The 25,097-nt window shown below is 44.8% G+C and overlaps 1 protein-coding gene across 3 annotated transcripts in view; it reads right to left on the bottom strand.

Moving 5' to 3' along the window:
• The window catches only part of TNR (tenascin R), a 383,580-nt gene that overhangs the window by 182,380 nt on the left and 176,103 nt on the right, over window positions 1-25,097 (bottom strand). The window contains exon 1 of one of the 3 annotated variants that reach the window (XM_081012039.1): window positions 9,853-9,870. The exons of the other annotated variants lie outside the window; for them this stretch is intronic. The gene's annotated coding sequence lies outside the window, so the exon portion shown is untranslated. Of the gene's footprint in view, window positions 1-9,852; window positions 9,871-25,097 lie in introns of those variants that run through there. 3 annotated transcript variants of the gene reach the window in all.

Here is a 25,097-nt window from a genome sequence, read left to right as displayed (position 1 = left end):
TGCAAGAGAGGTCTACCACTGCACACAAGAAAAAAAGACTGCTCATGCACAAAGTGCCAGCAACTCCCCCATGGGGAAACCCTGAAGGACACTGGGTTTTGGTCTTGGGATTTGGATGGAGGACCCCAAAGGGCTTGGGAGGGCAGGGTCTGTGTACAGGTGGGTTAACTTGCATGTTGGGTCAAGAGAGAGATGGGCCCTGCAGGATTGTGGGGAATCAAAGTGGAAAGCTGCAAAAATCCATTGGTGTGGCACATTCCTGTCTTTGTGGAGGGTTTTGGGTCCGGGTAGGGGCAGCAACGTCATGGAATGTGTGCAAGATACAATCAGGGGAAATGCAAGATACAATAAGGGGAAATGGCCAAAACAGCAAAGTCTGCTCTGCTTGGCTGGGCTGCTCATGTAATTCACAGGCATTGATGACTGCTTCAGCAAGAGTAGGAGCCTTATATGATATAAACTGCAGTACACATGCCTGAAGTGGACCTGGCTTTGTAAATGCAGGCAGCCTGTGTCGGAGGTTCTCATCTTATGCTCCAAACTGAAGACGAAATGGGGAAGGGGGAGTATTGCTGCTGAGTAAGTAATGCAGTGAGCAATATGAGCTGGGCAAACTCACATTCCCTCCTAGATTATTATTTTTTTAAAAAAGTTGTGGCCATTTTTAATCCAGATCGTAGTCTGTTTGAGGTCATGTTATCACCCCTTAATTTAACCACTGCCAGCGGGAGGTGGGACTGGGACTGGGGCCACAACCAGCATTGTAGCCCAGCTCTACACTTAACAAAAAATATTTTTTTAATAAAATTTAATGCAGTATCTGCAAACAAGAATACAGTGGTACCTCGGGTTACATACGCTTCAGGTTACATACGCTTCAGGTTACACACTCCACTAAGCCAGAAATAGTGCTTCAGGTTAAGAACTTTGCTTCAGGATGATAACAGAAATTGTGCTCCGGCAGCACAGCAGCAGCAGGAGGCCCCATTAGCTAAAGTGGTGCTTCAGGTTAAGGACAGTTTCAGGTTAAGTACGGACCTCCGGAACGAATTAAGTACTTAACCTGTAGTACCACTGTAAACATAGCACTGAGTTTATAGTATCATTTTACATAATCTCAAAACATAAATGGTCAATGTAGGCTATCCACAGACATGTTTGTGAAATTGGTGGTATAAATTTGCTATCTTGCATATGAAAAGAAGGGGGGGGCATAGGTTTCATCATAGGTGTCTCTCTTTATAACACTTGAAACAGTCATGTCCCAGATATTCTTGAACCATACCTCAAGGGGTAGCTCAACCTGGGATTTCCAGGATAATTATGACACCATTAGTCATTACTTGCTTCTGCTATCCCTAATTTTATAGTGAGAGCTCCTTGGGGCAAGCATTTGACCATTTGACTTTTGCTTATGCCACATTGTGAAACACCATATACACCAGGGATCGGCAACTGGCTGCCTGTGGCTTAAACCATGCCCCATGAGTACAACCACCCCCCTATCCCCAGAGCCAAGAGAAATACATTGGGAGGAGTGGTGGCCATGGGACATGTCACCAGCTCTTGTTAGAACCCAGCCTGCCACCATCCAACCCAACCTTAACATGGGTTCCCCGTAAAACTAGTTGTTGAAAAGGGATGTGCAAAGGTGGCACAATGAATATAATACGATTCATCCTTAATAAGGAAGAAGAGCGCTGATGGGTCAGGCCATTGGAGTGGGTTGGGTTTTTCTCTAGCCCAGCACCCTGTTCCCAAGAGTGGCCAGCCAGATGCTTCTGAGAGGTCCACATGTGGGTTGTGATGACCACAGCTCTCCCCCATTATTTCTTCCCAGGCATTTTGGATATCCACAGGTCCACTGCCTCTATGCATGCAGAGTCCATTTAGGTATCCAGAGATTAATGGTAATTGATAGACCTCTCTCCTCCATGAATTCATCTCAACCCCTTTTAAAGCAATTTAATCCATGGGCCACCACCGTCTCTGTAAGAACACAATAATTTACAGAAGAAGTAGAAAAAGCTGTTAAGAGTGAAAGGGAGAGACCTGATTGAGGCTGAAACAGCTACAAAATGGGCATAACTCTCCAAGAATATTTCCCAGGCACAAACTCAGCTGAAATGGCCAGAAGCTGCACTCTAGAGCAACTCCTATTCGTATAAATGAGCTTGGGCAAAATCATTTCCCAATGGGCTGCATTCAGTAAATGGGAACGGGGCGGGGTGTGTGTGTGCCCATAAATAATCTTGCAGTGCAAAAGTCCTCTGTGGCTTTTTGCATTGCAGCCTCCCCTTCACCGGTTGCCAGTTAGCATGCATATATGGGCCTATTGAACCCCTAGAGGTGTTCAGTGATAAAGGTTAGGTATTTCCTTGATGAGCTGTGAAATATCAAGACTGTTTCACCTTGACTGCACATAAAGCAGCTAAAAACAACTTCTGCATGAGGACTGTGTATGTGTCTTCCACCTCTGTTCTCCAGCAACAGAGGGATTTGTTTTCAAGGCAGTGGGTGGGTGTTCTAACCATTGCGAATGTTGCTTCTGAATGTTATTCTCAGGGCATGTGCAAATTAGAAGCTGAAAATGCAGCCAGGTCATTCCCCCCTGATGTGTTTCAAATCTCCTTTTACATTGCTGGGCACACTATTACCTGATTTACTTCCTATACCTGCAACCCCTCGAACTGCTAGTCAATGAAGCCATCGTCTGCGCATGCCCAACAGATATCTAAAATGTGCACATCTCAGCTTGTATTCATTGGGCCACCTGTGCACATCCCTGTTCAACAACTAGTTTTACTGGAGAACCATGTTAGCGTTGGGTTGGATGGTGGCAGGCTGGGTTCTAACAAGGGCTGGTGACACATCCCATGGACACCACTCCTCACAATGTATCCCCTTGGTTCTGGGGATAGGCTGGTGGTTGAACTCATGAGGCAAGATTTAAGCCAAAGGCTGCCAATTGCTGATCCCTGGTGTACAGTGTGGACAGCAGCAGAGCATATGCCCACGCTGCCCAGGGTGGGTGCGCTCCTGAGGGGCGTGGGGCGTGGAGGGTGCCCTCCCAGGCGCAGGATAACTGCTCGGGTGCATGGAGTGGCATGTGCCCTGCAGCTGGGAGTGGAGCGAGCTGCCCACAGGGGCGGAGTGAGCCGCGGACATTCGGCACGCTGTAAGCCTGTGACTCCCAAGCCTCCCCCAAGCTGTCAAAATGAAGGGGGAAGGGGGGAATACTGCCAGCAAAGCGGCGCAGCTCCCCCCTTCCCCCAATGGTAGGCTTGAGAGTCACGGGCGGGCTGGTGGTGCGCCAAATGTCACCCCCCACTGGGGTGGTCCGCCCCCCTTTCCTCTGCCCCTGAGTGTGGCATAAGCCAAAGGCAAGTCTTGCCACCCAAGGAACTTTGTTTTGAACCGCAGGTCCAACCACTCCCATGAACCTCCCTTTGGGCAAGTGGATCAGGACAGTTCTCACTGCAAAATTAGGAATAGGCAGTGCTTTTTTCTGGAGGTACACGAGGGTATGCAGTACTGACACCTTTTTTTCTAGAAGAAAAGCCCTGGGGATAGGAGAAGCAAGGAGTGACTAATGAAGTCATAATTATCTAAGAGGGAATGCAAATTTGTCCAGCTTATTGTTTTGAATTGGATGGAAGCTGGTTTGAAGGAATGTGCATCAATCAACAGCCTTTCTTAAGGAACTACAGGATAGATATGGACCATGGGTAGGCAAAGTAAGGCCCGGAGGCCGGATCCGGCCCAATCGCCTTCTAAATCTTGGAATCAGCGTGTTTTTACATGAATAGAATGTGTGCTTTTATTTAAAATGCATCTCTGGGTTATTTGTGGGGCATAGGAATTCTTCTTTTCCCCCTCCAAAATATAGTCTGGCCCCCAACAAGGTCTGAGGGACAGTGGACCAGCCCCCTGCTGAAAAAGTTTGCTGATCCCTGATAGGGTCTCTGGCTAACACCATGTGTATTCAACTTCAGACCCCAGTGGTGCAAGTGGGAGTAAATACTAATGTATATGCCAGCTCACTTTCATCATGCCTTTTGAGCTAGGCTCAGGGCCAAACTGCATATGACAGTAAATGTGCCATTGCTTTTAGCCTGTCAGCAAACAGCATCAGCTGAAAGTAAAGGTAAAGGTAAAGGTACCCCTGCCCGTACGGGCCAGTCTTGACAGACTCTAGGGTTGTGTGCTCATCTCACTCTATAGGCCGGGAGCCAGCGCTGTCCGCAGACACTTCCGGGTCACGTGGCCAGCATGACAAGCTGCATCTGGCGAGCCAGCGCAGCACACGGAACGCCGTTTACCTTCCCGCTGGTAAGCGGTCCCTATTTATCTACTTGCACCCGGGGGTGCTTTTGAACTACTAGGTTGGCAGGTGCTGGGACCGAACGACGGGAGCGCACCCCGCCGCGGGGATTCGAACCGCCGACCATGCAATTGGCAAGTCCTTTTTTTAAAAAAAAATGATATTTATTAAGAATTTTAAAATTACAGGAAAAACAAGAGAACAAGAGAAAAAGAAGGAAAAAACAGACAAAAGAAAAACAAACCACAATCAAACAATACAAATTGATAAAAATCAAAATCAAAAAACAACAACAAAACACGTGACACATCACAATCAAAAAGCAAAAATAAACCACAAAAATTTAAAAACAAATCCAATATTCCCAAATCCTTAACTGTCATTACCTTATTTCATCGACCTCCTCACTCCTCCCTTTTTTGCATTCTAGTTGTTAATTATCACAGCAAATCCTTTCCATTTTTCATAGTATTCTGTCATTAAATTACCTTAATCTATTTTAACCTTATCTTACTATAAAAGATCCTAAAACTTAAAACTTAGATCTTATTTATACCAATTTCTCATAACCATAACATATTCTTACATAATTCTTTTAACATTTCTGCTAGAGCCAAATAATTTCGTTCCAACATTTTTCCAACATTCATCAATTTTATAAAACAATCCTAATAATTTTTTTTAAAACTTTCTTCCAATCTTCATCCAACGTCTCTTCCTCCTGGTCCCGGGTTTTGTCAGTCCTTTCTATCCCATCCATCTAGCTCATTAACCTGGTAATCTTATGTCCGAGGCCCTTAAGTCTCTTCCATGTCCCTTCCGCAGATCTTCTTCATATTTATACCTGTACTTTACTTTGTCTCCTACTCCTTTCACTCGTGGAAATTCCAACTTGACAGTATTTTTGTCCCTTCTCGACAAATCAGCCCCTTTTCCATAGTCCACACTAAACTCCATGTGGTATTTAAAAACAGGTATTTAAAAACAAATCTGGCTTTTTCCAAGTTCATTTGTCAGATCCAACAACTCATGTTCCTGCTGGGCCACAGCTCCCTCCATCTCTGCCACCCGAGGTCCAGCAACATACTCCTCCCTCATCTGATCTGTCAGAGCACACTCCTGAGTTGATTCCTGGGTGGGTTCTATATAGTTACCCACTACCTGTCCAAAATTTCTGATCGCAACAGTCATCAAGTCCGTCTTCTCATGTAACTGTTCCAATAAGGCACTTGTTTTGCAGAAAGCATGCACCAGAGCTTCTGAATACATTGTTATGCAAGGTCAGAAGTCTGTTCCCACGATCTTAATCTGTTGCAGCTGCAGAGCTCCCCAGTTCAAATTTAGTAACAGTTTCACAGGCTCCCTCTAGGGGAAGAACTTCTATTTGTATCCATCTCTTTTCTTTTTTTTTTTCTTTTAAAAGCAGATCTAACAACAAAGTTTCCTTTTTCATATATTTTGTCAATATTTGTTCCTTTAAAATGCGAAGGAGAACAATGGAATCACTATGTTTCTCTTCTTTTAACTGTCTGTCAAAGACGTTTGTCTATAGTCAATGAACTTCCCAAAAACGTCAGTCCTGACACCCCGCTCTCAGGTTCAAGACGGTGGAAAATTACTTTTCTTTACACTCTCTTCTGCAGGTTTAAACAGTCCGGAAAAAATCCCCCCTCTTCTCCTGCTTCCGAAGGGGGTTCAACAATTTTAGATGATGAAAGTTAATCCTTTACAAACGATTTTCTGAACTCTAGTTTGCCATGTCTTTGCTTTAATCTATCTACAAGAAACGGAAGGCTGACTTCCTGTTTAGACCTTCCCGTTACAGTGCCAAATTAAGAAGAATTTCTTAGTCCAATTTTCCTTTCTACTCACAAGTCGTTGTTTAAAGTCCAATTGTCCGAAATTAAGCTACTCACGGGTAGTTGTTTTAGTAGCCAAATTGTCCCAGGAAAAAGGCAGCGCTCTCCGGCAACGGCTGTGCGGCTTCGCTCCACGGAGGAAGCAGTTGACTCTCAGCACCGCGCCACTTGCCCCTCTTCACTCTGGAGCCCGTAGCTGGGTTCCTTTACGAGTTGGGGGGGCGCGAAAGGTGCCCGCTGAGTCCCATGGTCACAGGCTTCATCCGCCTGTGATTTTTCAAAGGGTCCCCGCTTCGCCGTAGCGGGAAAGACCCGTTTTCCGTGGAGCCAGTCCCTCCGGATCAGAGGGAATCTGCCATTACCGATGGCGCCACCCCGGAAGTCCGCAATCGGCAAGTCCTAGGCGCTGCGGTTTTACCCACAGCGCCACCAGCTGAAAGTAGGCCCCAGTAATTAAGGAATCACAGCAGTTCTGGAGGAGGAGTTTAACCCTCCCCTCCCCTCCTGCAATCCTAATGAACGTTGCTCATCCATAGCTGCTATTGGCATTGAGAGAGAATCTTTGATTAGTGCAGATGGGGTATTTCCTCCCAATGCCAATAGCAGTCTCAGAAGAAGGGGCGGGGAGGGGAGGAACAGGTTATACACCTGTTACAATAAGTACAACTCCACCCCACTCTGAATGTAGGTGCTATTTGCAGTTTTTAAAATGTGAAAATTAAATCACAGTCATGTGCAGTTGGAACCTTAAACTCCTATTCCCCTGAGGGGAGGATTGAAAACAGAATGTATATAAACCGAAGCTGCAAAATTTGAATAAAACTTATTGCTTAGTCCTGCTAGTCATGCAGAAGTGCGCGACATGGGTCACACACAGTCAGAGTTTCTTGCAAAAATAGAAACCAGATCCTTTCTAGACGTAATGTTGCCCTGTCCCTTGACCTCTCCTTGTAAAGAGGTGTTGCATGTTAGTGTGACACACCAATTCAGTTTTACATCAAAAGTGTCAATGAGGATGGCACTGGGAGTGAATCATTCTGCCATAAAGCATTACTAAGGAAACAATGCAGAACAGATACCTGGCACATTGAAAAGCTCTCTCATATATTGAAGGGGGAGTAATGGGAAAGGGATAGCATGACTCTCCACATAATCTCTGCTTGCAGCAGAACCTTTTGCATTTTTATTCAGTGTAGGTGTTGGATCTGGGAACAAAGCAGCATTCTTCTTAACTATAAAATAATCAATAACATCATAGGGTTTAGCAGAGTAGATCTCTCTCAAACTCTTTCATGCTTCCTCTCTTCACTGATGGCTCTTATATAAGGCATTCAGAACACAGCTTCTAAGAATCATTAGTGGTTTCTTTTAAAAGTAAGCAGATAAGTAAGCAAGAAAGAAATTGATGTGCTTATGACTGGAGATGCAAAGTTTCATGCTAAGCCTGTGAGCTTAGTCTATTAAGTCTATGGGCTGCATCATGTGTGACTCCTGTTAGCTTAGTTTTGTTCAGCGTGGCTCATGTTTGTCCATGTTGCTTTATGACAAAAAGCAAACAGTGAGAAGCACTAATGGGCAGGGGCTACGCAAAACCATTGATGCCTTTTGTAAATACCTATTTATTTAAACATATGCAAACTGAGGATGGGGGAACCAGAAAGCATCACAGACAGACCATGGGATGTAAAACAACACCAGTCTTCCAAAGCAGATATTCAAAGCTTTCTCTGCACACTCCACCACTACCAAAATATCCTGCAGATTTAGAAACATTATATGATCATTAGCAGGCATTCAGGTGAAAAGATGGTCTTTTGGTCATTATAATATCACTGCTGAGTTGTGTGTGAGTGTGTGCTGCATAGGTAGTTTTAGGTGAGCAGGAAAGAGAGTTCAGTATGTGAGGAGGGAATGTGCTTTAATAGAGAATTGTAGTAGCTGTGGCTTCTATCACAGGTCATATCCAGGCTGGCTGACCCAAGGCATATTGGCACCTTAGAGGAACCAAAAAATGGCACCCCTTCCCTGCCGGAAAAGATGGAGTGAGTTAATATCTGCTGCAGGAACCACAGGGCAATAAAGATCTGCATTGGGATCCTGCCACCCAAGGCATTCACCTCTCCTTCCCTCATGGGTGGGCCAGCCGTGGGCCCCATTCCCACCGCACACTTAAAGCACATGGCTTCCCCAGTGTATTTGCATTGTCATACCTGCCAGAAATACTAACTTAGCAGCACATTTTCATTATGATTGTTAACTCGTTAAATTTACAAAATGCTATTTGTTATTGTCCTTACAGTTCCTTCATGATAGAGGTCACAGTTCCACCTGTTTTATTAGGGATGCACATAAATATCTGTGATTTTCTTTTTCAGGAGTGATTATTTAAAAACATGTTCATAGTTTTAGATGGTTAGCGATTGTTTCTTCTTTTCTCTCTCTCCTACATTTCCACGTGAGTTTGTAATTGCTTTTTTAAAAAGCTCCTCATGAAAATTCATCAGCATTTTAGTACAAATTTCTCCTAATATATTCAGATTTGTAGGCAATTTTGCCTAATCACATTTTTGAAAAGCACTTCCTCCTAATATACTACATTTTTGTATGTTATTTTTGCTAATACATGTATTTTTGTACACACTGCTTGATTAGAGAACTGCAGTGGAAAACCTGAGAAGTGAGATTTTTTTTGAAGGATTGCTGTGTTCCCATATTGTTTCAGAAAGCGTGACTTGGATAGGTTTGTCTTGGAATGTGAACTGAATTGAAGGCCCCCCCCCCTCCCCAATGCCTACATACAACACAAGCCTGTCACCTTCTGTGCAGGGCAAGAAATTGCACTAGTGACAATTTGTGTAACATTTATTGCCTCAGAAATTATGCACAGTGTGCGGTGCAGTCCCTACACAGAGGCTCATCTTCAGACTTTACATTCCTTGCAGGGTGAGGGAGCCAGACCAGTTCCCCCACCTTGTGAAGGACACATTGCCTAGAATGAGGCCTGAATATTCTCTGCTACCTGCGCATTCTATTTCTGCACACAGAAATAGAAGTAGCAGCTGCCATAAAGTATAGCAGGCCCTGGGTTTGACTCATGATGGAGTGGGAAATTCTGAAGGGAAGGCATTTGTACATATTCTCAACTCCCTCAAGTTCCGATTAACCTCCATCACAAGTTCAAACTGCTTCTACCATATCTAGAGTCTGCCTTCACCCTTACAATCCCATTCCATGTGCCTTTTTTTAAAAAAAGTAATTTTTAATGTTTTCAAGTGAACATCAGATAAACCACTACAAATAAACGCACATAAACTATTCTTAGTATGTCGAGTAGAGCTGTAGCAATTATCGCATACATTCCTTACAGATCTTATGAACTTTAACCAGATACGGGTCTCGGTTATAAGAATATATTCTCACTAATTACCCATTAACTACATAGCCTGGCCACAAAGCAGCCTGCAACACCTGCGTATGATATCTTTCACTATTCCTGTTTATATACCTAATAAATGGGAACCAGAATTTGGCAAGCTGATCATGGTTCAACTTAGAAGAGGGCGATATCCCAAACTCTGTTCATCTACTCCTCTCTTTCAGAGGCCTTCTCTGCCTTCATCTACTGTACCTTCATATGGTAGTAGCTGTCACTTTGTTCAGGAACCTTACCTATCAGCACTGACCTTCTGCTTGAAGAAGCTTTCAAGTAACCCCAGGACGACCAAAGACACAGTGTGAAAACCATGGTGCTAACATGCTGACCAGCTTGCATGGGTGCCGGCCAGAAGGCTGAATTCCCTCACTGGAAACATTCCAGGAGCCACATGTTAGTGGTGGGTGAGGCCAGAGGCAAAAGGGCTGGCTCACCCATGAGACAGGCTGAAGCACCTGCCTTGGGTGGCAGAATCTACAAGGCAGTGCCCTCATGGGCATCCTGCCGGGCCTAGCTGCTGTTGGGGTCACATGGTTGCAACTGCTTCATCCGGTGAGATCTCGTGAGAGTTCTATGAGATTCCACCGGAAGCCATCACCACATAATCCTGGCAAGCAAGGCTTTGTTGAGGATGACAGGGAAGCAACACCTTCCCATTTTGCCTCAGGTGGCAAAATGGCCCGTCCCACCTCTGGTTGTGGCCGTCCTGAAGATTAGATAGGAGAGGGGGCCACATTCAGCCTCAGGACCTGAGATTTTCCTCTACTGGTAACTATACACTAGGCTATAGACCATTTGAAATTCATGTGCAAGCACTATGTGACTGCTGAGTTACATTACAACTACATTTCTTACAAGGAGCACTGCATCGTAAGTTAAGATATTCCAATCACTGCACTACTTCTAATTACAAAGGTTAGTAAATCACCCAGAGTTGAGAATTATGCAACATAATAATAATAAAAACAAGTAACTAATAGGCACTGGGGAGGTAACAATCTTGTTCTTGACACAGCATGGGCAAGCTCTATTTTGAGACACCAGAATGCAAGTCAGCATTTTGGCTTCCCAAGAGACACAGGAGGCGTTTGGAATTGTTTGAAATTGATGTTTCTTCAGAAAGCTGCAGCTTTATGACTTAATCAATAGAAGCGTACCAGCCATCATTTGAGCATCTCGGAGATGGATGCCTGGTTTCAGGAAACACATTTACTTAGCAATCCTGTTCAATGGCAAATAGGCCCAGTGGGCACACAAAGCAATTACTTGAAGGGCTAGGCCACTGATGGCTTTGCTTCCCAGGTCCCAGGGTTTGTACCATAGAGCCAGTGTAAATTTACCTCAGCCCTGTGCAAGGTCGACTCTCAGACCCAACATGGCCTCTGGCCTGAAGTCCCCTTATGCCCAGAGGAACACTCTGTAGACATGTTTTGAGGAGTGACTGCTGCCTCCAGGCCAGAGGAGATTGCTCTGATATGTTCCTTGGATTTGGAGGACATCTTCCCAGTACAGTCCCCATTGCCCCCATGCCATAGGAGCCAATGGCTGCAATGTCAGACAATGGCCTTTTAAAATAATGGCTAGATCCCCAGAAGTAGGCAGATTTAATCATAAGGCTGCAGAAGGCCACTGACCTCTGCAGAGACAGCTCTGCTTTGGTCGAGGGAAATGCTTCATGCTGAACCTTACAAGCTGCTCTGTCCAAAGCGCTGATAAGACTCTGCCTTGCTGAACCTGATGGAACCCTGTTTGTAAGTGCCTCTGCAACTGGCTGCTGCTTTTGCTTATGGTCCTAGAGGCTTTGCAACTCAGATGGAGGTGTCTGGAAGGAGCTCAGTTGCAGAGCCTGGCAGCAGGGGCTGTGAAGGGGGCAACACCTGGTGTGTGTGTGTGTATTGTAAAGAGATTTCAAAATTCTCAGTGACTGATCTCCAGTGCATGATTATTTTCCTCTTACGCACCCATATCAGCTCATAAACCCCTGCATGTTTCTCAGTCACTCTAGAAGAGGAGTGAGAATGGAGAAAATGCGTCACTGGACAGTTAGAATGCGGAGGGAAGGCTTGGGATGGGCTCTGGCGCTTCTCACTCTGCATCTTGAGATTTAATTCCTTTCCCTGGAGACTCCAAGAGGGAGGCTAAAACCAGCTGTGAGTCAAACCCCCAACCTTTGTAATCACTATTCCTTTGGATTTAACAGTTGTGCAAGAGACAGAAAATCAACAATTGAGCTTTTTCTTACCTCAAAATCACCACCCTCAGCACATCAGCCCCAGCCGACATGCATTTGGGCTGGGAGGTGGATCTGAGGACTCAGTAAATGCACTTCTTGCAATTAGACTTCCTAGAGTACCAATCTTACATAGATTGGTGGTTGCAAGAATTATATGGTGTCTTTTTTGCAAATCTTTGCAGCTGCGCTGAGTCCCACAAAACACAAATAGCCAAATAAAGTGGGTATGTTATAAAATGTTTAATGTGTAACCTGCAAACCATGATCTATAGACTACAGAATGTTTGTCAGGGGATTAAACAGTTATCTCAAGTTGGTTCATTGCATGCATAAATGTGTACACACCTAATTTAACCACCACTCTTCATCTTGCAAAAGCAATGACCTTGCTCTGAAGCCTGCAAAAAGTTTATTGGCGAGAATGAAGCATATACATGCGCTGCATATACTGAGCCGTACATTTTACTTCACTGTAAACATTTAACAGTCCTTTAAGATGAACAGTGAGAAACACAGCCTAAGCCAGAAATAAGAATGATACGCTCTATAAATGCTTGGAGTGACTACAGGCAAGGGAGGTTAAAGAGATAAATTGCGCTGGTGTAGTTTTCTCACCCCCATGACATGACAGTCTGCATCTACCAAAACTCCACCCCCTGCAAAGGTAAAGGACCCGACGCTTCATTGCATTTCATCACTCAGTGGGTGCTAGAGGGAGAATTTTGACTGTTTTGCTCTACAATGGCCATTGCCACTGGCACCACAGACAGGGAAAGGCAATTCAGAAATACTGTGAGAAATATGCAAGGACACTAATACAGTGCTTTTCCTGCTACAAGCTGAAAGCACTGCACCTCACAGTAATTCTTGCGGCAGCCATGTAGCCACTACTATGATCCCATATATATTGCAGATGGGGGTGAGGGTTAGAAACAATGAGAAGCTTGCCTAAGGCCATCCAGAGAGTTCACGGCTAAGCTGGTATTTGTCCTGGGAGATTTCCCAGATCACAGTTCAGCACTTATAACCACTGTGTCATACCAGCTCTATTAATTTTTCCGAGAGAGAGAGAGAGAGAGAGAGAGAGAGAGAGAGAGAGAGAAACAGATCTTTGTACAACTGTGAATAGGTCAGAAGCTATATGCCTGTCATACTGTATCTGTGATTGAAAAAAGTATATACTGTAGCTTCCTGGGCTGTTATCATGACATTTTCCACTAAGACCTGCGCCTAGAAAGTGTGGAGTGAGCAGAAAACCTCTCAGACCCATGCTTTCTAGGCATCAGACAAGCAGATGTGTGGACGAGCCCCTGGTCCAGGCTGCTGTGCATCAATGCATCTGCCATAGCACCCTTCATCTTATTTAGGCCACTGGTCCCATCACCTCCTGGCAAATAGAAGGGGGAGAAATGGAGGCATGGACTCCATGATCACTGCAGATGGTGACAGCAGTCACAAAATTAAAAGACGCCTGCTTCTTGGGAGAAAAGCAATGACAAACTTAGACAGCGTCTTAAAAAGCAGAGACATCACCTTGCCAACAAAGGTCCGTATAGTTAAAACTATGGTTTTCCCAGTAGTGATGTATGGAAGTGAGAGCTGGACCATAAAGAAGGCTGATTGCCAAAGAATTGATGCTTTTGAATTCTGGTGCTGGAGGAGACTCTTGAAAGTCCCATGGACTGCGAGAAGATCAAACCTATCCATTCTGAAGGAAATCAGCCCTGAGTGCTCACTGGAAGGACAGATCCTGAAGCTGAGGCTCCAAGACTTTGGCCACCTCATGAGAAGAGAAGACTCCCTGGAAAAGACCCTGATGTTGGGAAAGATTGAGGGCACAAGGAGAAGGGAACGACAGAGGACGAGATGGTTGGACAGTGTTCTCGAAGCTACCAGCATGAGTTTGACCAAACTGCGGGAGGCAGTAGAAGACAGGAGTGCCTGGTGTGCTCTGGTCCATGGGGTCACAAAGAGTCAGATACGACTAAACGACTAAACAACAACAAAATTTGTATTTACATTTATGTCCCACTTTTCCTCCAAGGAGCTCAAGGTGGCATACATGGTTCCCCCCTCCCCATTTTATCTCCACAGCAGCCCTGCAAGGTGAGGCTGAGGGTTGTAAATTAGGCTGAGAGACAGTGATTGGTCAAAAGCCACCCAGTGAGCTTCATGGCTGAGGAAGGGTTTGAACCCAGGTCTCTCATGTCCTAGCTGCCAGATAAACAGAACATAGACTCGTAGAACTGCAGAGTTGGAAGGGATCCCAACAAGCCAAGGGTCTTTAACCTGGCTGCTTTTATTTTGGAGAAGCAGCATGTGCTGAACCCCATGCCAGGTTTCTGCTGACAGTTGCTCCCCACCTGCCTTCATTTTGTTCCCATGGATCCTGTTTTCACCATAAGCAGCACTTTGGGGGTCAAAAAACAACAAGGAGAGAAGGATTTGCAGCAGAAAACTGGCTAGGTTCCCAATCCTTGTTGGGAACAAGTTCTGGACCGGTTCTTTCCAAAGCATCTTTTTTCTCAAAAATAAAACAGCCTGTCTAAGCATGCTCCTTTAAAGACATAAAGCCACAAGTAGTTCAGGCGCGGTTGCCAGTAAGACGAAGATTTTAAATTGCAATAAAGCACTGGAAATTTAGAACATTAATTGTGCATTTATGGAAAAGAATGATTGCTTCAGAGCCACAGGGCTCCAAATTCTGCAGCAGACTGACACTGGATTGCTGCGTGCAACATAAAATTCTCCATACAAAGGATAGCAGAGGACAAATTGCCCTGCTAATTGAAGTCTGAAGTTTTGCTCATGCTAATTACAATGCAGGCAGAGCCAGGTGACTCTGAGGATAATGATATAATATCAGTTCTTAGCACTTGTCCCTCTCCTTCTGTTTCCACAGCTCAGAACTAATTAATGTTCTTTATGCTTTTGGGGAGCTACAGAAGTTCGGCCATTAAAAATGACCTGCTGGAGTAAAAGCAGGTTGGGGTCTCATTTTCCTGTCTCACAGAAAAAAACTAAAACAGGTTTTGTAAAATGTTTCCTTCCAACATACTGTGGTTTTTGAATATGCTGATTCCAAAGGCTTCTGAACTGCATATTAGCAGAAAAACCATTATCCAAGAGCCAGTCCTTATGTAGCCAAAACAGCACAAGAGTAATCTGGCTTGGGGGAACCCAATTCCAGAAAACCTTTTGGGCAGGGGCTAAAATGAGGAGACTCAATAGAGCGCAGGTGTGCCAGCTCCAGGGAGGTGAGCCCTTTTGGAGAGGCCTTGTATTTTGGGGGGTAGGGGCTCCCCCCATGTCCAAAAATCACAGAGGTGAAGGATAGAGCTGACCATGTCACTGCTCCAGTGGTCAACTCCTCCTCCTGTTCCTGTGGAGGGGAAGGAGAGTTGAAGCAGCCTTCCACTGGTGGTGGCACGAAGAGGAGAAGGAGGAGCTGCCAGTCACTGGAACCGCTCTGTGGCCACCACGGTCGACTCCACCCCCGACTCCTGATGTCTTGATATCACGTGTGATGTTGGGACATTCATGCATGTGACTTTGTCCCCCCCCCCATCACCCTTGCAAGCTGGCACCTCTGCATACCCTCCATAACAGAGAAGATCCATTTGGGGTGCCTAATTTTGGCCTCACACAGAGCACCATATTATGAAAGCTTACCAAAGTCCGCCCTGAGACATGTCACTGAGCTAACATACTGTATTTATGAATCTTAGAAGGTGATCTCCTTGGGGCAGGGAACTGTTATTTTGTAAACCAATACGCACATTGATGGTTCCAAATACATACTACATATATACAGACCTACATAAAGCTGCTGGTTCATGGCAGAAACTTACATGGCATTGCACCTGGGCCAAATGTCCCTTCTGTATATTGGATGGTCTATCCACGAGCATCTTTCCAGCTCAGCAGAATTCGTTGCCATCGACAGAAGAGGGGAAAGCCCCGTCTTAGTGCCTGTGGCTTGTTAGCCGTCAGAGTGTAAAAGGCCCTGCCTGGGACTGGGAGAGGTTCAGTAAGTTCTGTCCTCTGAAAGGCCATGCAATTAATATCAAGACCTTTGTGCGAATGGCATGTCTAAGGAGTGAGTGGTCGGGCCGCGTTCGTTTGAGGAGGAAGGAAGCATTTGTTTACGCTTGGTATCTTTCTGCTGCAGGAAATTAGCATGACGTGAATCTTGCTTTTGGAAGGGATATATCTTCGGGTCCAGGCTGTAAAATAAATGTCAGGGTAGATGGCTCTGAAAAATAAAAAATAAAATACAAATGCCTGCAGAATAAATATCAACTTGGCTGAATACAGATGAAGTGCTTCCCTTGAGCAAATCCCAAAAGTGCTAAAATGACAAGGGGGGAAATGGAAAAGGCTGGAGGGGGGAGGGCTGCTGTGTGCAGAGTTAAGGGAAAGCAGACCCAGCACTGCACAAAATGGGTGTGTTGACATAAAATAGGTGTGTGGTGCAGCAGCGGGATTATTTTGCGTAGACCATGGAAATTCAGGCTCAAATCCGTGCCCAGCCTCAAAGCCCTGGCCATTCTCTGCTAGCCTAACCTGCCTCAAAGGGTTGTTGTAAGAAAAAAGTGGGGGCTGTGCACATCCTGAGCTCCTGGAAGAGGAAGTGGGCGGGACAAAAATGATAATCTGTGCATAAAAATAAAAGCACTGTAGGACTGGTTCCCACCAGTGAGAGAAATAAGCACATTCCCAAACTGCGTCAAAAAGAAGAGTTAACTCCATGGGCTGAAGATTTTAATTCAGTTTCAGAATACCTGCTGTCATGCTCACAGTAAATAGAAGCAAAACAAAGCAGGAACTGGCAAGGTTAAAGAGCCTCACTCCTTTTACTACCTCTTAGTTAATAGCAAAATTGCTATTATTGTGGCAACTGGGGTCTGTGAGGAAGAAGAGATTTTCTATTCAAGCTCTCTCTCTCGCTCTCTCTCTCTCTCTCTCTCTCTCTCTCTCTCTCTCTGGCTGGGTCTCATACCCAGAGGTTGCATTAATTTTTACTCCACAGATGTGTATGACAACCATTCCCTTATACAGAAGGAAGTAAATTCTTCTCACCATTAGGGTGAAGTCAAAGTTTTCTTTTTGGTGGTCCCAGACATTAAGGTTGCTCCTATGGACATGCCCCCCATGCTGGGTTTTATTTCTTGATCACACTAACATGTGACAGAATTCTGTCACTACACAAACACACACACACACACACACACCACAAACACAAACAACGCAAACACAAACAAACACAGTATTCTTCCGTCAAATCCCTGTCACAGGTTAGGTGACAGAGGCAGTTCTTTGACTTCCATGCTACCTCTTTGACAGATGTCATTTCCTAAGGGTATTAACTGCCAGAGGATGACATATAACTCTGTTGCCAAGAGGCTCCAGCCCCTATCTGCTGGGTGGAGTCTTTGAGTTAAGACGCAGCTTTGATGGCACCCTCATAGGATCAGCTTGTCTCAGCATCAGCAGAAGGCAGGCTCTTCCTGAGACCTTGTGTTGTTCTCCCTTGGTTCCTGTCTTCTTGGAACAAGCTCACAGGGCAAACTAACAACAAGCCAGGCTGGACCGACAGAGGGAGATGATAAGGTGAGAAAAAGCAGCTTCAGGTCATGGAGCAATGCAGATCACTGGGCAAGGCAAACTCCTGGGCTACAAACATGACTATCCCAAGGGCATAAAACCATAGGGCAAGACGTGACCTGAAATCTGTTGCTGTGCCGTGAAGGTAAGGCACACACCAGCCTACTTGTGTTGTGTCTCATCTGGAAAGCTGGAACAAAGAAGCCTCCTATCCCTCAGAAGTGCAAGACTGGTTCAGAAATTGTATACTTAAATAAATAAATGCAATATATAGACAATTAGGGATATTAGTTCCCAGCATTCTGCCTCTCTGTAACATGACAGCTGTGTCAAGCAAGGAAGTAGTGTTGAGGAAATGGACAAAATAAACAAGGCATTAGATATAGGCAACCCCCTTTTTGTGTGGAGGTTGCATTCTGGGTCATTGCACGCTTACATAAAATTGTGTGCAACTGAAACACCACATTCTGCCCCTGCCCCCACCCTGCCCTTTAGTAGTGCATTTTATTATGTTTCCGGGTCACTTCCGGGTTTGGCACTGTGTGTGTGTGTGCGCGCAATCACACACATATTGGTTGCACCTAAAATGGGCGTTTCCTGGACACCCTTCTCCTTTCCCCAAAACCAATTAATGGGATGGTGAAGGAAGCACACATGTGGACAACCCTGCTGGATCTAGAGTATCACTTTGCCTGGAAAGGTTGAAGGCAGTATATCAGATACAGTCTGCCTCCAACTTTCCAGGCCATCTGCCAGCTAAATTGAGAGACTATACCACTCAGAGGCCTCAGTAAAGCCCCTGACTGCCTTTCTGGATATCCACAGGACACATGCACCCAGATCCTCTTGTGAAGGTATTTTACAATAATAGAAGCAATGAAATTACATGGAGTTTTGCACCCCAGCTGCGCCACTTGTCCAGAGGACATGATTCTCTTTGCCTGCTTCGTCATCGGCCAAGGATTAAGGATGGGCTGCGTTTGCAAAGCAATCGATCAAAATGCATTGCATACATTAGCCATAGGTCATTGCAATCAACAGAGGAGAAAGGAACATGCATCAAGGAAATGAGATGCAGCTATCATTCTAGCCTTGCTGCTGTCACAGCAACTGGTAGAACCTTGTGGGTGAAGGCATGGTCCTACCTATTAAGAAGACACTCGAGTTCCTGGTGAAAAGGCCAAGAGCAGAGATGGCACAGTGATGTGGCAGGCGGACATTGCAATTCTGTTGCTATGGATCATTATCCCGAACCCACCTTCTGTATAAATGTATGTGGAACTAATTAAGAGGGCTAGGACAGCATTCAGGGAGAGAAACTTGGTGACATGGAGAGAAGGCACAGGTTAAGGGGACAGATGTCAGGAAGTGATTCAGCACAGAAAATACAGAAAGAGAGCAGGTGGATCAGAGAGAGTTAGGAGTTAAAGAAGCTTGATTAAATAAAGTTCTTTGTTTTATAGTACTTCAGCCTGATCCTTGGTGACAATTAGCTGCACTTGAAACACCTTCTTCCTGATTAGTCTTAGTTACTTTCCCTCAGAAAACTTTACAAGCACCAGGGTGTGTCTGTTCTTGCGCAAAGTAACCAGAAGTTTAAGGATAGGGATATGCATTTGAAAATCAGGGGCAAATCTATATTTACATACATGCTCCCAAGCATATCCCATTTATGCCTGCGGTTCCAAATCAAGGATGTCAGAGACCCTCTGCAAAATTCCCACGGGACAGAAAAGTAGAAAACTCCATGAGCAGGCCTTCCTATAGCAATAGCCTACATAAAATGGGAACATAATGTAATATCTGTCCCTTTTGTGATATATAAGGAGCTATATTTATTATCTTTCACTGAGTCAGTGGACCAGTGATGTCAGACTCTGACTGACAATGTTCTCCCCGTTATGGGCGCCATTGCAAGCTTTAGTAATGTCCATTACAGACTGAAGGAGGCACAGCTCAGTGGAGGCAGAGCAGGCGCCTTGCATGAAGTAGCGTAGCCAGGCAGGGGTGCGGGTGGGGGGCTGCACAGGGCAGGGGGTGGGTCTGTAGGGCATCTCGGGTCTGTAAAGCGGCACAATGACTGCTTGGCATTTCGGGCACTGCAAGGGGGCACTGAAATTGGCAGCTGCAGAATTTTGACAGCTCCCCTTTAAAAAAAAGGTCAAAACTTTGGTTTCCTAAATAAAAGCTCAACAACTTTGGTCCACCCCAGGGCAGGGTTTGCTATGCTGCTGCTTGCATGCGGAAGGTTCCAGCATCACCCTCCACTTAAATACAATCTTTCATTTCCATGCATTCTGCTGGAGAAATAGGAGAAAATGCAGCAACTCTGATGTGTCAGAAATGTTGCTAAAATGTGCCCTTGGAAAAAGATTCTGTGACCCCTGAAATGTGTTGGGCTTACAACAAATGCTGTTTTGAAGCACCTTCGGTTGCTCCCTTCCCATTGTTTGGCCTGTGAGTGGCACAACACCCATTTTGTAGCTGGTTTTCATCATATGGTAGCTTTCCATGCAAACTGAAAGGAGTTTGCATGGAAATGTGCTACCACCAGTGTATTTTAATACCATCTGTGATTATTGCTTTTTTCCTTCTCATTTTCTTGTAATAACTAGTGGCAGTAAGATATGTCCCTGAGGAATGATCACAAGGAGAAGGCAAATGTTCCCCACATGCTTCAACCTAAATGATGGTCCTGCTTCCCAGGTAGAGAGAATTGCTTAGCATTGTTGATTCCTTCTCCCAAGTCATTCCTTCTCCCAAGAGATTCTGGAAATTAGATTTCTGGCAGGGGGTAAGGGTGGCCAAGGATTTGTAACAGAGAATTCTTAGCACCCTCACCAAACTACAATTTCCAGGATAATTTGGGTGAAGCCAGGATAGTTGAACTGCTCTGAAAGCAATGTACATTTATGGTGCAGACATACCCTAAAGATTGCAGTCCTGTTCACACATACTTAGGAGTAAGGCCCACTGAACTCAGGGGAAATTACTTCCAAGTAAACATCCAGGCAGTCTTTCTTGTCGGCTGTTCTTAGGTGAATTCCCCTTGCGAAACCCCAACCCCAACATCTTGCCCCTTTGCTTTTATTGTAGTTCTACCCTAGGAAGCTCATAAATAACCCAGCTACACTCCAGCCCAATTAGGAACTATATATCTTTAGCTGGATGTTTTTTGCTGAAGGCTTTATGCTTGCTTGGTGTCCATCCCTCTCCTTAAACATTCACACAGGTTACTCATCTCCCTATACCTCTTGGCAGCCGTGTCTCTCTTGTTAATGTTTTCTATCTGTCTTGCTGCTTATTTAGCCATCTTGCATCTCTGTCACTTCCCCACATTGTGTTTATCTGCTTGTCTTCTTTTATATTCACCATCCGGCTGCATATTCCCCACCTTCCCCCAGCCTTTAGATTTTCCTATTTATATTCTCATCCCTTCCCTCTCTATCCCCCCTCCTGGACTCTCCAATCCATTTATCAATCTTGTTTACTCTCCCTGCCACCCTTTTGGCTCTCTCATTAGTGGGAATGCACATCCTTCCCTATTCTTTCTCTCTCTCTGCCCTTCTGCTGCCCACAGCAGCCGCACTGCCCATTAAAGGATCAGTTGTTTCTAAGCATCCTCCAGGGCCGTTGTTCTCTGCCCAACGGTACCAGGGCTGAAGACAGAGGCAGAGCTGCCCCTTCTAATCCCTGATCACCTGTGGTGCAGTGGAGGAGAATGGGAAATTAAAAGGGGAGGCACAAGGATATTGCATTGAATAGGGGTTACTGTTGCTCCAGAAGTTATGGCATTGTGGGTTTTTCTTTTCCCCTTTCAAGCTGCCAGGCTGAAAGCACAGATGATGTGAAGGAAGAACTCAGGGGGGAAACTTGGGTTTGTCATTGAAAGAGACTCAAGAGGGTCCCACCCATGCCATGCAGCTAAATGCTCAGTTAAAGCACATTGCTCCCCCTCCCCCCAAAAAAAACAACAACCCTAGGCACTGTAGTTTGTTAAAGGTGCTGGGAACTGTAGTTCTGTGGTGGGTGAACTACAGTGCCCAGGATTCTTTAGGGTGAAGCTATGTGATTTGAATATGTGGTATGGATGTGCCTGAGAAGTCACAGTAGCCAGCCTAGGGCTCCTTGTGGTTTTCTAGGGTAGATCTGTTTACAGACACAAGTTTGTCCACATTTCCTGATCACAGTTTACATAGAATAATAGAATCATAGAATTGTAGAGTTGGGAGGGACCACTAGGATGATCTAGTTCAGCTCCTGCAATGCAGGAATCTTTCACCCAATGTGGGGCTTGAACCCATGGCCCCGAGATCAAGAGTCTCAAGCTCTACTGACTGAGCCTCATGTTTAAGTATACATTTCAGTAACACACCTACATGTGTAGTGCATGATGTGCCCCTGAGCAAAGTGAGGGTGGCTTCCGATCTTCACTTATCACCTACATGGAAGTCACAATTTGTAATTTGTGTGATGCCTTGTAAAAGGTGTAACCATAGCTGAGAAAGCACCCCGTTTTCCCTCCGCCACCAGGGGAAACAGTGGCACTACACAAGGTTAAAAAAGAGAGGATATTAGCACAATAAGTGTTTTTCATCCCACATAAAGGGCTCCTTCCTGGTCCCAAAATGGAAACTGGAGAAACATTTGACAGAGCGCTATTGGCTACCTATATTTCCACTGTCCCTTTCTCTACCTTTGCCAAGTTGCCATCCAAGTTTTATGGCCTGAGCAATCCCTATTGCTGTATCAAGCTGGTTTCCTCCCAACTGGCAACTGTCCAACCTCACCATCTGTACTTGACAGCCAGCAAATGGTTCCTGGCCAACTTCAGCATCAACATTTGCACTGCCCAGACTTGGAGCCTCGCCAGCCTCCCAGACGGCAGCCTATGATCCATCCCCAGCTCTGCCAGGTTTAAGGTTGGAAATTTATGGGTTCCTTTATTAACATTTATCAAGTTTACAGTGGTTAATTCTGGAGCCTTTGCCCACTTAGCAGAAAATAACCCATTAGTTTAGCTACGGTATGTGCTTTTTAGCTTCCTGCCACATCGTTGAGTCATGGTGGATTTGCCTGTCTTCCCAACTAGTTGGGAGTTGGCACCCAGGAGTTGATGGAAATCCATTCCTCTTACATCCATGAAACAGCCTGCTAAAGATTGCAACAATTGCTCACTGTGTACATTTATAAGACAACCTTTCTGAAGTTTGGTAGATGGACACCTAGTAAGAGGTGGCTATAGGGAGAGAGCAGTTGGAGCACATCATGATGGCTCAGTGGCTTCGTCAGCTGAAATCCTTGGAGAAACCTAATGGAACCAAGGGGTTTGTGAGTTAGAAAGGCAAATGAGAAGAGAAGCTGTGATGTCTTGAGTTAGATTTCATTGAAACCAAAGGTGTTAGGAACCTGTTGAAGTTCCACACAGGTGCTGAAGTAGCAGTCTTGTTTCCTTCTCCCTCCTACCTCTCTCTGACACACATATACATTCACCCTACAACCCAGATTTCCCCAGGTCATTGCCCCTTTGTTTCTTCCTCCTCCAGGAGAGCCTGCCAAACTGAGCCCGATCCAGACAACACTGTGGGGCTCATGACAAGCTCTTTGTCATTTCGGAAGATATTGTCCTTCTTTTTAACCAGAACCTTCTTCGTTCTAGAGTTTAAAAAACCCCACTGGAACTCCCAGCAGACATATGGGGACACAAGACTTACTGCCCTATCGAGAGCTGATGACTCAGCCTTTAAGGCAAATGGCAGCTCTGCACAATCCATATATGCCATGTAGTGGATGGAGCAAAGGAGCAAAGGACCCCCCAGATGTGGCCCCTTCAGCTCTCATCATCCCTGACCACTGGCTGTACTGGATGGGACTGATGGGAGGTGGAGTCCTAGGACATCTGGAGGGCATTGTGTTGCCTACTCTAGGGACAGAGAATTGGACGTGGCTAAAAACGAATTTAGATTAGCCCCTCTTAACAGGAAAGAACGTTCCATGGTATATTGGCACAATGTAAAGTGTTTGGGCATAGTCATACACACGGTTGTTGTGGTTGTTGTTTTCTAACCATCATTACTACTGTTCCAAGCCATCACCCAGTCTTGGTACTATCAACTGGGGGGGGGGGGGGTTGCAGATTAGAACTCATTCAGCTTTTAAAAATACTTTCTAGTGTTCTGATTAGTAACCTGCACAGGTTACTGGAGATTGGATGGCTTGATTGCCTTGCAATACTCACAAGAGTCTGTCGACACAGACTGTTGCTCTTTAGACAATTCTGACATTACGGGATATATGTGTTATTAAGAGCAATGGGGATGCCCAAAGGGCAAGGCTGGTTTCCTGCATGACTCCCAGCCTGGAATCTTAGGCGTTCAGTTCATTAGGCCAGAGAAAGACAGCTTAAAGAACACACTTCTGGTGGGAATTCCCACAAGGCCTATCGTTCAATTACAAAGGAAAGAAAGTTAAAATAAGAACTGTTCAAGATAAAGAGCAATTTTTAGAAGTGAATGAAGAAGACCTAGTGAAGGAGGTGGTGGCAGAGGAACCAACCCCAGAAGAAAAGGGCGTTACGGACATTTTAAATTTGACATTCGGACTTAAATCACCGACCGAGGACGAACAACTGCTTGGAGCAGTTGGAGGGGTGAACAAATAACAACAAGATGGCTCTGCAATTTCTGAGCTGGAATTGTAATGGTTTAAATCTTCCCAGAAAAAGACGAGCTGTCTTTCATATTTTGAAAAAAGAACAATTGGACTTGATTTGTTTACAAGAAACCCATGTGACCAGGGTCCACAGGAAATTACTTATCAATAAAAGACTAGGACAGGAATTTATATCATCAGACAAAGTTAAGAAAAGAGGAGTGGTAATATATGCAAAGGAAAAATTAGCCCCAAAATTGATGTTTAAAGATGAACAAGGAAGATTTTTGGCTATTGAAATACAAGCTCAAGGAGAAAAATTTTTGATACTAGGGATCTATGCACCAAATGATGGGAAGTCAGAATTCTTCAAGAAATTGCATGAAATTTTGTTGGACTATTTAGACTATAATTTAATTATGATGGGAGATATGAATGGAGTAGTCTCTACAAACATGGACAAGGCACAAAGACTGGTAGTCTCTAAGGATGGGAGACTACCAAAGACATTTTTTGAAATGACTGACAATATGGACTTAATTGATATTTGGAGATCAAAGAACCCTCTAGAAAGAGAGGGAACTTTCTTCTCTGAAGCGAAAATGACATGGACAAGAATTGACCAAATATGGGTAACTAGTGGAATGGCTCCAAAGATAAAGAAAGTGGAAATCTGTCCAAAGACGTGCTCCGACCATAACGCCATAAAGATGGAGATGAGGTTAACAACAGCTGGTTCTTTTAGATGGAGGATGAATGACACTCTTTTTAGAGATGAAGAGGTCTATAAAAAGGCCCAAAAGACTTTGAGAGACTATTTTGAGATAAATCTGAAAACAGAGGTGGAAAAAAGAACAATTTGGGATGCAAGTAAAGCTGTGATGCGAGGCTTCCTAATACAACAGAACTCTATAAAGAAGAAGAAACAAAATGAGAAGAAGGACAAAATTTTGGAAAAGATAAGAGAAGAGGAAAAAAAGTTGAGGTCTA

This window comes from Podarcis pityusensis (genome assembly GCF_964106645.2).
Source record: "Podarcis pityusensis genome assembly, chromosome: 6".
In the NCBI taxonomy this organism is placed as follows: Eukaryota; Metazoa; Chordata; class Lepidosauria; order Squamata; family Lacertidae; genus Podarcis; species Podarcis pityusensis.
Note: the sequence above shows the minus strand (reverse complement) of the source record. Positions and strands in the feature narration are given on the sequence as shown.